This window comes from Triturus cristatus, chromosome 4_1, assembly GCF_964204655.1.
Source record: "Triturus cristatus chromosome 4_1, aTriCri1.1, whole genome shotgun sequence".
Taxonomy (NCBI): Eukaryota; Metazoa; Chordata; class Amphibia; order Caudata; family Salamandridae; genus Triturus; species Triturus cristatus.
The window spans coordinates 156,440,637-156,455,894 of NC_140585.1; positions in this window are offsets into that span (position 1 = coordinate 156,440,637).

Below are 15,258 nucleotides of genomic sequence, written 5' to 3' on the forward strand. Positions count from 1 at the left end.
ACCCCTGTACGTGTCGTACCACCGTCTATGTACACCCCAGTACGTTCGAGTCGAACCCCCACCCCAGTACGTGTCGTGCCAACGTCCATGTACACCCCAGTACGTTCGAGTCGAACCCCCACCCCTGTACGTGTCCGACCCCCGTGTATGTACACCCCAGTACGTTCGAGTCGAATCCCCACCCCTGTACATGTCGTACCACCGTCTATGTACACCCCAGTACGTTCGAGTCGAACCCCCACCCCAGTACGTGTCGTACCAACGTCCATGTACACCCCAGTACGTTCGAGTCGAACCCCCACCCCTGTACGTGTCGTACCAACGTCCATGTACACCCCAGTACGTTCGAGTCGAACCCCCACCCCTATACGTGTCTGACCCCCAGTACGTTCCCGTCGCACCCCCAACACAACCTCCTAAGTACGAAGCGCACCCCAGGCCCCAACATCACAACCCCATGTATGAGTCGTACCAAGCCACACACAAGGACAGCACCGTACAACCAAATGGCCCATGTACACACCGTACACATGCTCAAAACGCACGTACACAACCAGGACAAAACCAAACAACACAAGAATACACTATTCGAATGGCACAAAGCCACTAAACATGGCCAACAAACACAAAAAAAACACATCCACTGACCTGCAACTGCCAAAAACAAACAGAGGCCCAAAACACCACCACTCCTTATAACACACCCACCCAAACTTCAAACACAGCCACACCCACCCATGGACCAATAAAAAGGGCCCACACACACAAACCATGAGCCTTTGCAACAGACTCACTGCTGCCAGACACCATAGAACCATACTACAAGCCTCACCACACCTTACACTTGCAAACCTCCACACAACCACCTCCACAAACACCCCCTCATCACATTCACACACACACACCTGCACAACCACACCCACACACCCACAACCATCCACACACACCCCCCACCATCCACACCCACACCCCTCACCATGCCCACTAACAAGAATCCAAAGTTCAGTAACCGAGAGTTGGAGGTCCTTGTTGATGAAATCCTCAGAGTCGAGCCACAGCTCTTTGGAACATTGGTCAGACAGACCAGCATTGCAGCAAAAACAGCCATGTGGCAGACCATCGTCGATGCTGCCGGTGGTGTCAGTGGACGGATTAGAAGGACTCCGAGACCCGGGTGAGTACACAAACAACTCACCTCACATGGGGGGGACCTCACCACAACCAAAATCACTAACAGGCACGCAACCACCCCAACCGATCGCATGACTCAACCACACTCCATGAACACGCACATGCCACTGCCGCCACCATGCCCCATGCACCCAGCTGGAAAATGTCAAGTCACAGGCCACAGAAGACACCAACACATGACACCGTAACCCGGATGGCGGGAGGGTGGGCCACAAAAATCACATAGTGCAACTCAGAAGCAGACAACAATGCCCTCTGCCCATATGGCCCAGGTCACAGCCAGACAAACAGTGTGTCCCCACACAGGAAAGACTCGGCAGCAAATGGCGGACGCCTTGCATCAACACATGGGGGTGAAGGCACTGTTTTGCACATGACAGCAGCTAATGAACAGCCAACACTGTGAAAGAGTGGCAGCACACACAACCACAGCAGCAGCGCACACACAGACACTACACCCAATGGGTGCCTGGAGATCAGAAACAAACTCACAGCAACAAGCCAAGGGCCATTCAAAGGACTGGAAAAAGTGTGTGTCTAGGAAGCTGGGCTGAGGTGACAGAGGGTGACACACAGAGGGAGGGAGAGGGGGACAGAGAGGGAGGGAGAGGGGGACAGAGAGGGAGGAAGAGGGGGACAGAGAGGGAGGGAGAGGGGGACAGAGAGGGAGGGAGACACAGGGACACGGACAGAGGGAGGAGGCTGACACACGGAGGGAGGGAGAGGGGGACAGAGAGGGAGGGAGAGGGGGACAGAGAGGGAGGGAGACACAGGAACACGGACAGAGGGAGGAGGCTGACACACAGAGGGAGGGAGAGGGGGACAGAGAGGGAGGGAGACACAGGGAGAGCAAATCAGCCGTGTGGTGTGTGGGAATGTCTGCTCGTCAGCAGGTAGACTGCGTGCATGTAGCCAAGGGTGGCCAGTGCCAGAACCCCCCCTCTTCACCATGGCAAAACACAGGGCCATGTCACAACCTGTTCACGAGCACAACGACAGCTACCTGCATTATATAAGTGTGTGGATCCACTCCATGTGCACATGTACAGTGCTACACGGAAGGCGCCAATGCATGGCTCGCCACACCTGCCCACTCCACTGCTGACTGCAGTCACACTTGACGCAGCAAGTAAGACTGTGCCACACATATTTAAAAGGGGCCAAAGTGGTGTCCAAGGGACACACCCATGCACAAGTGCACTGTGAGTGGAATGCAAGACAGATCCTAATTCCAAGAGGAAAAGTGCCAACTTTGACACTGATGAAACATGGATGTTGCATGGACCAAAATTAACATTGTCTCTCTCACACACAGGTCAACGTCGTGGTTCACCCCCGAAGAAGACTCACAGGACCCGGATCTGCGGGAGCCCGATCCCACCGGCAGCGACGACTCTCACCACTCTGTGGACGACCCCGACCGACCTGGCCCCTCTGGTGTCCAACCACCTGCAGCACCTGCATCAGGTACAACTGTGCCAACCACCACCCCCACTCCTGCCACATCCCAGGAGACACCCAGGATCCCTGCCCCACCACCACAATGCAGCCAGGCTGGCCAGGAGGGACACGGTGTCCCGGGCACCCAGGAGGAGGCAGGCGACAACGCCAATGCCACCCCTCAGGGGTCCCGGAGACCCGATGTACCCACAAGGGCAGGCCAGGTGCAAGTGGGCAGGGGTGGTGGGAGTGGAGGACGGCGGAGGCGCGAGCCGGACCAGTTGGCTGGGGAACCGGTATTTGCCCATGTCCGTAACATCATGGACACATACCGGCAGGACACCACGGGCATGGCCCAGGTTGTGTCCATCCTCGAGGGGATCAAGACCCAGCAGGCCCAGCAACATGCGGAGCTACATGCCTGTCTACTGCAACACCAACGGAGGATGGAGGACAGACAGGCTGAGCAAGTGACGGTGTTCCAGGGGATTCACGATACACTCCGTCGGATGGCCGACAACATGGCCGACCCTCCCTGTGCCAGAAGGCGGAGAACATCACCACCCACAGGGAGGGAGCAGGAGGAGGAGGAGGAAACATCCGATGGAGCATCCCAGACGTCGTCACGGCCTGCTTCTGAGGGTCCACGCAGGAGGGCGGGTCGTCCACGTAAAAGACCGTGAGGGTCGGCGCAACATCACCATCTCCCAGGACACCTGGCCTGGCACCTGGCCCACTGGAGCAACAGCAGCACAGCATCAAGAGACATTCTCTGCCACATGGCCCTGCTGGTCACTGTCTGACCAATGTTGACAAAGACTGTGGCATGGACTCTGAGGATTTCAAATGGCAAGGACACCAACTCCCCTACTGAACTTTGGATTCCAAACTCCCGGAAAGCCCCTCACTTTATCCCCCCCCCCCCAAAATAAAAATTCACAACATGAAGAGAAGATGCCTGCTGGTTGCATAATTACCTTACATGTGTGTTGTAAAGTCTAAACATGCCTGAGCTCTCTTTTGACTCCAACCATCCACACCCTGGGGCCTGAGTCTGGCACAGGACACACGGGTCACAGTGTATTAGTCAAGACAGACATGGAGCACCATACACACCCGTGATGGGCCCAACCAGCTGAGGGGCTGGCCGCACAACCGTGCTGACAGACACATTGAGTACAGCAACAGTCATGCACAGAGGTCAGGGATCATGTCCAGGGTCCTGGGGGGCACCCAGGTATGTGTAGACAGGTGGCAGAACCATGTCCTGCAAGCTTGAGTCTGGTGGATGCAGAGAATGGGGGCCTGGCCAACGTTGGATGCATGGGGATGGCACATGTCACAATACCCACACAGTCATGGACATCATGCACAATACACAGTCTCAGCCCACACACACAGCTTGCATCTTGCTACTCGACACATCGACACATAGCCACCATCAGGGAGAACCATGCCAGACATGCTGGATGCACCGTGGCAACACACCAGCATTGACGGAGAAGAGGCACCTTGGAGGCATAGGGACACCTTTATTAGTCATGTATTCGGGATTGCAGAGGCAACTTGAAGTACACATGAACACATCTTGTGGAGTAACATGTGGGTCCAACACTGGCACCCCCCTTCTGCAGCACAAATGCGTGTTAGCCATGGAACTGGCACACAATTGTCGGCTAACAGCTAAACACCCACAGCTGCTCACGGAGAGCCTGCCATACACCATTGATCAGCTGATGTGGAAGTCCCACAGCATGTCAACCCAATGCTAACCGCATGTGTCCGAGGGCAGTGTTACACACATTGATGCCATCATCACAATCCACTATCCCATCACAGATGACTGTCAACAAGTCTGACCATCTATTCAGGTGTACCCAGCTGCATGTCATGTGCACCATGGTGATGCGACATGTCTGCAGAGGAACCAAACATCGAGAGGGGCAGTGTGCATACATCGTGAACAACTGCCACACCCAATACACCCCTGATGCATCCCTTACCCTATGGAGACTTCCAAACGTGTCCGTGCCTGTAACGCTGAGTCAGCCCACGATGACGTGTCCATGAGGAATAGCAGTGCCACAACAATGCAAGCAGCAGACGGCATGCGCAAGTACCTGGGGAAGAGAGACACACAAGAAGTCAGCCACAAAAAGCACAGCCACTTGCATGTGCATTTACTCGACACATGTATGGATGACAACATGCTAGGTCACAATTATGACTGGGGAAATACAACCATCACTGCCACCATCACTCCAGTGACACACCCACACACACCTCTGACTCACGTGCCATACATGCAGGTGGAGACACACATCACAACACATGCCACACGGGGACCAATGCGTGCACACTCAGACACTGGTACTCACCACTAAGCAAAGAAGTCGCGTATGAGCCGACTCCGGATGTCCTCTTGCGGCTCAACATCCTCCACATCACTAGCCCCATTGCCAAGCCCTTCGTCCTCCACGGGTGGATGGTCCTCGTCATGTTGATCCAGGATGAGTGGCACAGCTCTCTCAACTGCCATGTTGTGCAGCATGCAGCAGACCATGAAGATTTTGCAGACCTTCGCAGGGGCATATGGGAGCGCGCCGCCGGTCTTGTGGAGGCACCGAAATTGGCTCTTCAGCAGGCCAAACGTCCTCTCTATCACTCGCCTTGTCCGGCCATGGGCGGTGTTGTAGCAGAGCTGGGCCGGCGTAATGGGGTTGCGGAGAGGTGTGAGCAGCCATGGCATGCTGGGATAGCCAGCGTCCCCTACATGGGAAGCACATTGACATCGTTAGAAGTGGTGCAGCGGTCGTGCTGGTAGGCTATGCAAAATACAGGACAGACAGACTGTACCCACCAACAACACATGCTCTTTCGTTGCGCAGCTGCATCATCATTTCAGGCATCCTGCTATGCCTCATGATGTAGGCATCGTGTGCTGATCCTGGAAAACGAGCACAGACATGTGAAATCACCATGTTGGACTGACACACCACAAGGGCATTGATGGAGTGGTAGTGCTTCCGATTGCGGTACGCCACCTCCCGTGCATGTGGTGGTACCAAAGCTACATGTGTTCCATCTAAGGACCCAATGACATGGGGCATCCCTCCCAGGGCATAGAATCCACGCTTGACCGCAGTCAACTCTTCAGGGGTTGGGAACTTGATGAAGTCATCCAGGTGAATCAACATGGCCTCTAAGAAATCATGCGGCACACGGCAGAACATGCTCTGGGACATGCCACCAACATGAGCTATGGTATATTGAAAGGTACCCGTGGCAAGAACATGTAGGGCAGCCATTACCTTCAGCTGGGGTGTCAGTGCCGTAGGATACCTGTGCTGCGGTTGCAGGTGTGGTGCCAGTCTCGCCGTCAACTCCAGAATCAACGGTTGGGGGAAGCGGTAGAACCGGACGCTGTCATTCTCCCGCATGTCAGCCAAGTCCGGAATTGGTCGGGCGAGAGGCGGCGCTCTGCAGTAATTTGGAAGTGACAAGATAGAGTGAGTGCACTACGACAACAATTCATATGTACTGAGCACATGTTAATCTGTCAATACACATATGCTACATAGGGAGTCAGGTATGTGCTACATGCCCAGGACACGTATGGATGCAAGGTGACACCCCTACCAAGACCCAGCTACACACGGAGATTGAGAACCTCCCCATGCCATGCCATGGGAATAGCTGTGTCCCAGTGCAAGTGAACAGCCAGACGCAAGACAGGAGTGACATACGCCCACACATCAGCAGAAGTAGGATGCCGATTGCAGAGACTGGTAGCGGAACACTAGAGCCACAGGTCACATGACATTACACTAGGACAGCCCACACACCTTGCCATGAAGGTGCACATGTCATGACTCACCACACATTCATTGTGAGGATGCAGACATGTCCTTGTCACAGTACTCCGTGTCCCATGCATACATGTGCACCTCACATCCGCTACCACATGTGGCATGGTGTGCGGAACAGTGTGCAATGTCAATCTACACACAGACACATGTTGGTTGCTGCAACGGCTGCAGCTTTTGAGGGTGCTCCAACATCAACCTGATGGGAAGCCCCCACACATACATGACATAGTCACATTGTGCACCGTGGGTAGTGACAAGTCAGGTGTGGTAACCCCTGTACCGGGCATCAGGGGACACTTCCGTGTGTTGGTGTCCGTGCCATGCCAGTGACGCTCACCCCAAGTGTGCAGTACGACATGCACACTTGTCAAAGGAGTCAAGGGCATGCCTGGCACACATTGCACCATCACACAGTACATCTGTACACATCTCATCATACATCTGGTGCCGTCTCGACTCAGGAGTAATGTTCCACATCACAGGCCGTCACACCTGTGCCCCACACATGTAGTAATGCACAGACGATGCCTTGATGTCAATTAATGGACAAGTATGTCCATTCATGGACAAGTATGTCCATTCATGGACAAGTATGTCCATCCATGGACAAGTTTGTCCATCCATGGACAAGTATGTCCGCCCTATTCCTACCTGTGTGCCGCCTGTCACCACTGTGATGTGTGAAAACCGCTGTACTGCTGCGAAGAGGGCCTGTGTACGTTCCCATTTCACTATGGGAGTGCTGCCGTATGTGTACCCATCGTGATGGCGAGCGTACAGGCATGTGTACGGCCCGTACCACTACGAGTACGCATACGCAAGAACACCCATACTGGTAGGGCCGTACGCACGCCTGTACGCTCCCTATCACTATGGGTGGCCTCGCGTATGCGTACTCATAGTGGTACGGGCCGTACACACGCCTGTACGCTCCCTATCACTATGGGTGGCCTCGCGTATGCGTACTCGTAGTGGTACGGGCCGTACACACGCCTGTACGCTCCCTATCACTATGGGTGGCCTCGCGTATGCGTACTCGTAGTGGTACGGGCCGTACACACGCCTGTACGCTCCCTATCACAACGTGTACGCATACGCAAGAACACCCATAGTGATAGTGAGCGTACAGGCGTGTGTACGGCCCGTACCAATACGAGTACGCATACGCGAGGCCACCCATAGTGATAGGGAGCGTACAGGCATGTGTACGGCCCGTACCACTACGAGTACGCATATGCGAGGCCACCCATAGTGATAGTGAACGTAGGCACGCGTGTACGGGCCGTTGCAATGCATTTGGGGTGCCCTAGGGCCCCGGAACGCACCGTACCTGTGTGTGAAGCTCCAAATTACATAGGGGACACATGAGGGACAAGTATTAAGGCCTACATGCATGCTGGTTGTCATGGAGACCAAGTTCAAAATTTGAATTTGTTCTGGAAGGTGCACAGCAGAAGTCAGTTGGAATTAATCTACTTTGTTGCAATGTGTTTGTGTGGCTGACATCATGCAGGAGAATGAAACCGATAGAGTACACACAGACTGCTAGGTTTGAAGGGATTGGAGGAAACATAGGATGCAAATGTGAGTGACCAATCACTCTGTACTCCTGTGCATGAGATGGGCCAGCAAGGCAGATATAAGGCAGCCAGGTCCCATGAGGGAGCACTTGCCTGCACATCTTTGTATTCCACGACCCAGCTGCTGCTACTGATTCCCTGGAACCATGTCAAGGGCTGTGGAGAGGTCACAGCCATTCACCCTGGAGGAGAACATGGCTTTGGTGGATGTGATCCTCCCACGGTACCCCATGCTGTATGGGCGACCAGGTTATCAGGTGAGTTCAGTGTCCACTGGCACAGACTGTGTCCCTTTTTAGTGACTGTGACTTCTGCCATTGTGTCCAGGTGTGACACACATGCTATGTACTGTAGGGGGGACCCAGGGGGGGGTATGCCTGATGTCTCCCAGCAGTGCCCTGAGACAGGAGGGGTGGGGGCCTATCACTCCCAGCAGTGCCCTGAGACAGGAGGGGTGGGGGCCTATCACTCCCAGCAGTGCCCTGAGACAGGAGGGGTGGGTGCAGAGTCCTCCCAGTAGTGCCCTGAGACAGGAGGGGTGGGGGCCTATCACTCCCAGCAGTGCCCTGAGACAGGAGGGGTGGGGGCTTATCACTCCCAGCAGTGCCCTGAGACATGAGGGGTGGGGGCCTATCACTCCCAGCAGTGCCCTGAGACAGGAGGGGTGGGGGCCTATCACTCCCAGCAGTGCCCTGAGACAGGGGGGGTGGGTGTGATGCACAGTGTGAGCCTGGAGCATTGATTGTGTAGTTGCCCTCATTCCACCTGTGTCCTTTCAATGGCACGTACTGTTTTTGGCCTTCCCCCACAGGATCATGTCCCTCTGACAAAGGTGCAATGCGTTGGATGCATACTATGCCTTGTTGTAAACAGCAAATGTGTTCTAATCTCTGTCCCCGTGACATGTGCAAGGTGTATTGATGTAGTGTCACTTGTTCATCCTCACAGGTAGACGCCTCTGCCAAGGAGCAGATATGGCTGGACGCCGTCAGCGCCGTGAGGAGTGCGGATGGTCGGAGGCGGCACCTGTCCCAGGTGAGGAAACGCTGGCAGGATATCCGGTGCTGGACGCGGAGGATCGCACGGGTCCTGCTGGGGGACTCACCTGAGAGCCACAAGATCCGCGGGCGCCGCTGTCTCTCCCACATCCAGAAACGTGTGCTGGTGGTGGTCTTTCCTGACTTGGACAGGCGTCTACAGGCCATGCAGCAGCCGGAAGGGGGTAGGTACATGTGTGTGTTTGTTGTGTTTCACCAGCATTTGTAAGTGCACTGTTCCATGGATACACTTCCAGGGTTTATGGTGCTGTGCAGATCCTGTTACCCACAGTGTTGCAGGCCTCTCCTGCCTCCCTTCCCCACCTTGCAATGTGTTCCCTGGTCTCCATCACAAAGTTATGTAGCCTGACACCTTCTCCAAGTGTACAATGCCTGCAGCATCATGTGTGGGGGTGGTGTGTAACAGGTTTAGTGACCTTGCCTGTGCCCTGTCCAGTTCTGGACTTGTGGGTTCCATGTCAGTTGGCACTAATGCTGATTTCAGACATGGGAGTTAATCTCTTGAGTGCGAGGCCTTCCAGCAGGCATGTCCCATGTGGTGGCCTGTGACATGATGTGCATGAGTGTGCGTTACGCATAGTGCAGGGATGTTAGCGTGTGTTGCAGTCATTCCCATTCAGGAGCATGGAGTTGTGTGGCCACTACTGTCCCCAGGGGCATCTTTTCCTAGGTATCATGTGTGTAATCCGAGAATGTCGACAATCTCTGTGTCTACAGCATAGGTTGTGCTCTGTGCCATTGTCCCCTGGCACCATGTTTCTTGACGTGAGATGTATTACAAGTGTCCACTGTCCAGCCTGACCTGGTTTTCCAAGTACATACTCACGGTGGCCATTGCCTGTGTGTCTTGTAGCAATCATCTGATGATGCCCATTTGTACATGATTCTTTGGACAGGCGCACCTTGGGTATTTTGTGTGCAATCTTGAATTATTGCATCCCATGTGTATTTCACCCAGACTAAGAGAAGTAAGTGCTTCCTGTGTCTCCACAGATTTGTCTCATATAGGGGGTGGGTGGGGCGGCCATGGCCTACATGTCAAGACCTGTCATGTCCTTGCTCGGACTGGCCAGTGTGTGATGTTTGTCTGGACATACACTCAAGGTGCAGTGTGCCAGTCAGGGTGGGCATGTTCTCAGTATTACCTATGCTGCATGTGCCTCTAGTTCCTGGCTTTGGTCCCTGCTCATCCCAATTTCCTGCCACGCTGTGTGGTGCAGATGCAGTGCTGTATTGTCCCCAGGGCCTTGCTCCTCAGTCAGAATAGCATGTCATCTCATTTGCTATTGTGTCATGCTCTCCATAGTTTTTCCATGGCATGGTGGGTCACACAACTGTGTCTTGCAGGGCCTACGTATGTACCTTGTTTTGTAGTTGTAACTCATCCTTTGTTTCAGGCTATGCACTGTAACCTACGTAGATTGTACTCATGTGACATATGTATACAGGTGTATGATTACTTTCTGTCTTTTCACCCTGCCCACAGCATCGTCGGGGGACACGGAGGGAGACATGGACACAGACGGCGCGGAGGGACCGAGCACCAGTGCCAGCGGTGACATCGGGGCTGGCACTTCGAGTGGGACAGATGCGGAGGAGAGTGAACCCGGGGACCTGTCGACTGGCACAACAGAGTATGAAGCTGACGGCTCCGAGGATGATCTCTCCGAGTGGGCGGTGGCTGCACCACCATCTGACAGCAGCCCTACATCTGGCACCGCCCCCTCCATTGGCATCAGCCACCTCCCACGTGCTTGTGTCCCTTCCCAACGTGCCCGGTCACCTCATGTCTCCTTCCTGCCAGGCACCGCACCCCCTGCCCCTGTCTCCACTGCTGCCGCCAATGCTGAGTCTGTGGACATCCAGCGGCAGTTGCAGATTGGTCAGACTGCGATCCTCATTGTCCTCCATGGCCACAGCCAGGTCCTCAACAACATGGAGGCATACTAGGAGGGCATTCATTCATCGCAGGCTGACCAACGCAACTTGCTGAGGTCCATAGACTCCACACTGACTGCAGCAGTGGGTCTCCTGCAGCGCTACGTCCCACCCCCTACCCCTGCTCCTTCCACAATTCCCACTCCCATGCCTGTCCCACATACACCCAGACGTAAGCATGCACCCACCACAACAGACACAGGCACCACACCAGCAGGGAAGGTCCGCCGCACACCTCCTGGCACGCACACACAGGGTGCAGTAGGCACACCCACTGGGTCGGGGGGCAAACATGTGACACGCAGCCAGAGTGGGAGTCCGCATTCCACCCAATCCACTCCCTCCAAATCCCCTCCCCTCAGCTCTCCTGGCCACATCTCCCCCAAAGACTCCTTCATGGCCGCTCTGTCCCTGAGCCCCACAGTGACACCACCCCGCAAGCGGTCAAGGAGGTCCCCGGTCAGGGTGGTTGAGTCCCCCCCCTGTCCACACCCTCCCCCAGTGGCGCTGCGACCCATCCCTCTGACCCCCCCCCCCCTTGGGGCCTGTGGTTACTTCGGGTGCAGGGGAGTCCCTGGAGGACCTTGCCGAGGTGTGCAGCGCGCTCCTAGAATCCACCTTTGGCCCTGCCCCACCCCCTGTGGTGGAGTCCTCCATCCCTGCACCCACGACGCCTACCCTTCACCCTCCTGTCCCTGCGGTGCCTGTTTCTTCCCCCCCACATGATGCCCTGACCCCTGTGGAAGACAACGGATTGTAACTGTGCAGGCAAGCTAGGGGACACACATCCCACTGTGTCCCCCATCCAGCTGTGACTCCTGGACTGCCCTATGGCCTTTGTTAATCTTGGACTTACGTCATACTAGTTTTTTGCTCATGCTGAATAAAGCTATTTATTTTTTGGCCTTGGAACACTCCTGCATTGCTGGCATTGCTGTTGGTGGGGCTGCTACATGGTTGTGGGTGTTGGTCATGTGTTGGGTGTGTGGGTGATGTAGTGGTGTGCTGCTCATAGGGGGGACCCTGGGATCTGTGTGCCATCACACGGTGTTAGCTACCTTTCTCCATTCATATAAGCAGTTGCTGCATGTTGCAATTGTCCCAAGGTGTATTCCTTCCTCTGTGTACCCTGACTTCTTCCCTGCAGGGTGTCCCCTGACTTTAGCACAGAGCTGTGTGTCCATTAGCTGGGTGTGTGACGTAGTCCTTCACCTTTGCACATGCATGCTGAGAGATGTCTCCACCTGCATCATTCGTGGCATCCTTGGTAGTCATTGTACTTGTGTATGTGGCCTATTGACATGACTTCATGTGTACATGTTTTCTTTTCTGCGCTATGCATGCGTATACTCCCAGCCTCGCACACATGTGGTACATGTACTGCAGGGTCTTTGTGCACCTGACTGACATTTGTGGGCATGGTATCTGTGACTACTCCACCCTTTGCGTTCCATGGGCACTGCTGGGAGTGATGGGCACCCACCCCTCCTGTCTCAGGGCACTGCTGGGAGGACTCTGCACCCACCCCTCCTGTCTCAGGGCACTGCTGGGAGGACTCTGCACCCACCCCTCCTGTCTCTGGCCACTGCTGGGAGTGATAGGCACCCACCCCTCCTGTCTCTGGGCACTGCTGGGAGGACTCTGCACCCACCCCTCCTGTCTCTGGCCACTGCTGGGAGTGATAGGCACCCACCCCTCCTGTCTCAGGGCACTGCTGGGAGGACTCTGCACCCACCCCTCCTGTCTCTGGCCACTGCTGGGAGTGATAGGCACCCACCCCTCCTGTCTCTGGGCACTGCTGGGAGTGATAGGCCCCCACCCCTCCTGTCTCAGGGCACTGCTGGGAGGACTCTGCACCCACCCCTCCTGTCTCTGGCCACTGCTGGGAGTGATAGGCACCCACCCCTCCTGTCTCTGGGCACTGCTGGGAGTGATAGGCCCCCACCCCTCCTGTCTCAGGGCACTGCTGGGAGGACTCTGCACCCACCCCTCCTGTCTCTGGCCACTGCTGGGAGTGATAGGCACCCACCCCTCCTGTCTCTGGGCACTGCTGGGAGTGATAGGCCCCCACCCCTCCTGTCTCAGGGCACTGCTGGGAGGACTCTGCACCCACCCCTCCTGTCTCTGGCCACTGCTGGGAGTGATAGGCACCCACCCCTCCTGTCTCTGGGCACTGCTGGGAGTGATAGGCCCCCACCCCTCCTGTCTCAGGGCACTGCTGGGAGGACTCTGCACCCACCCCTCCTGTCTCTGGCCACTGCTGGGAGTGATAGGCACCCACCCCTCCTGTCTCTGGGCACTGCTGGGAGGACTCTGCACCCACCCCTCCTGTCTCTGGCCACTGCTGGGAGTGATAGGCACCCACCCCTCCTGTCTCAGGGAACTGCTGGGAGGACTCTGCACCCACCCCTCCTGTCTCTGGCCACTGCTGGGAGTGATAGGCACCCACCCCTCCTGTCTCTGGGCACTGCTGGAAGTGATAGGCCCCCACCCCTCCTGTCTCAGGGCACTGCTGGGAGGACTCTGCACCCACCCCTCCTGTCTCTGGCCACTGCTGGGAGTGATAGGCACCCACCCCTCCTGTCTCTGGGCACTGCTGGGAGTGATAGGCCACCACCCCTCCTGTGTCTGGGCCCTGCTGGGAGGACTCTGCACCCACCCCTCCTGTCTCAGGGCACTGCTGGGAGGACTCTGCACCCACCCCTCCTGTCTCAGGGCACTGCTGGGAGGACTCTGCACCCACCCCTCCTGTCTCTGGCCACTGCTGGGAGTGATAGGCACCCACCCCTCCTGTCTCTGGGCACTGCTGGGAGGACTCTGCACCCACCCCTCCTGTCTCTGGCCACTGCTGGGAGTGATAGGCCCCCACCCCTCCTGTGTCTGGGCCCTGCTGGGAGGACTCTGCACCCACCCCTCCTGTCTCAGGGCACTGCTGGGAGGACTCTGCACACACCCCTCCTGTGTCTGGGCACTGCTGGGAGGACTCTGCACCCACCTCTCCAATTTCACAATATGTACGCTCATGACATACACGGATGTGGGTACGCTCCATGCATTCGAGGTGGGGGTACGGGTCGTACTTAGACTGTTGGGGTGGGGGTACGCGCCATACGTACGCGGGTGTGGGTACGGGTCGTACTTACACTGTTGGGGTGGGGGGATGCTCCATACGTACGCGGGTGTGGGTACGGGTCGTACTTACACTGTTGCGGTGGGGGTATGCTCCATGCATTCGTGGTGAGGGTACGTGTCTTACTTACACTGTTGGGGTGGGGGTACGCTCCATACGTACGCGGGTGTGGGTACGGGTCGTACTTACACTGTTGGGGTGGGGGTACGCTCCATACGTACGCGGGTGTGGGTACGGGTCGTACTTACACTGTTGGGGTGGGGGTACGCTCCATACGTACGCGGGTGTGGGTATGGGTCGTACTTACACTGTTGGGGTGGGGGTACGCTCCATACGTACGCGGGTGTGGGTACGGGTCGTACTTACACTGTTGGGGTGGGGGTACGCTCCATACGTACGCGGGTGTGGGTACGGGTCGTACTTCCACTGTTGGGGTGGGGGTACGCTCCATGCATTCGAGGTGAGGGTACGTGTCTTACTTACACTGTTGGGGTGGGGGTACGCTCCATACGTACGCGGGTGTGGGTACGGGTCGTACTTACACTGTTGGGGTGGGGGTACGCTCCATACGTACGCGGGTGTGGGTACGGGTCGTACTTACACTGTTGGAGTGGGGGTACGCTCCATACGTACGCGGGTGGGGGTAGGGTCCGTACATATCCATCCCCACGCTATGTGATGCTTGTGCGGGCCATACCCAGGCCTTTGCCACGTGGGTACGATCCGTCCCGCCATTGTTGGGGTGACGTGGGTGTGGGCGTGGTACGACTCGTACCCACGCTCTTCAGGCGTGGGTACGGGACGTACCGGTCTGGTTGTGTTGCCGGTTCGCGTCGTGACGGACTTCCGTTGTGGCGGTCGCTGGCTTAGCTGGACACGCCCCCACCCCCTCGTAGTGACCAGGGCATGGGAGTCAGGTATGTCCTGGGCATGTGTGCTGTGTGACTTTGGTGGGGGTTTTGTGGCCTGCCCTGATCCTGCCACCCCCACCCCACCCCACTTTCCCCCCTCCCTTAGTTGTTCTGACCTTCTGCAGCGTCTGCGTCCGAACC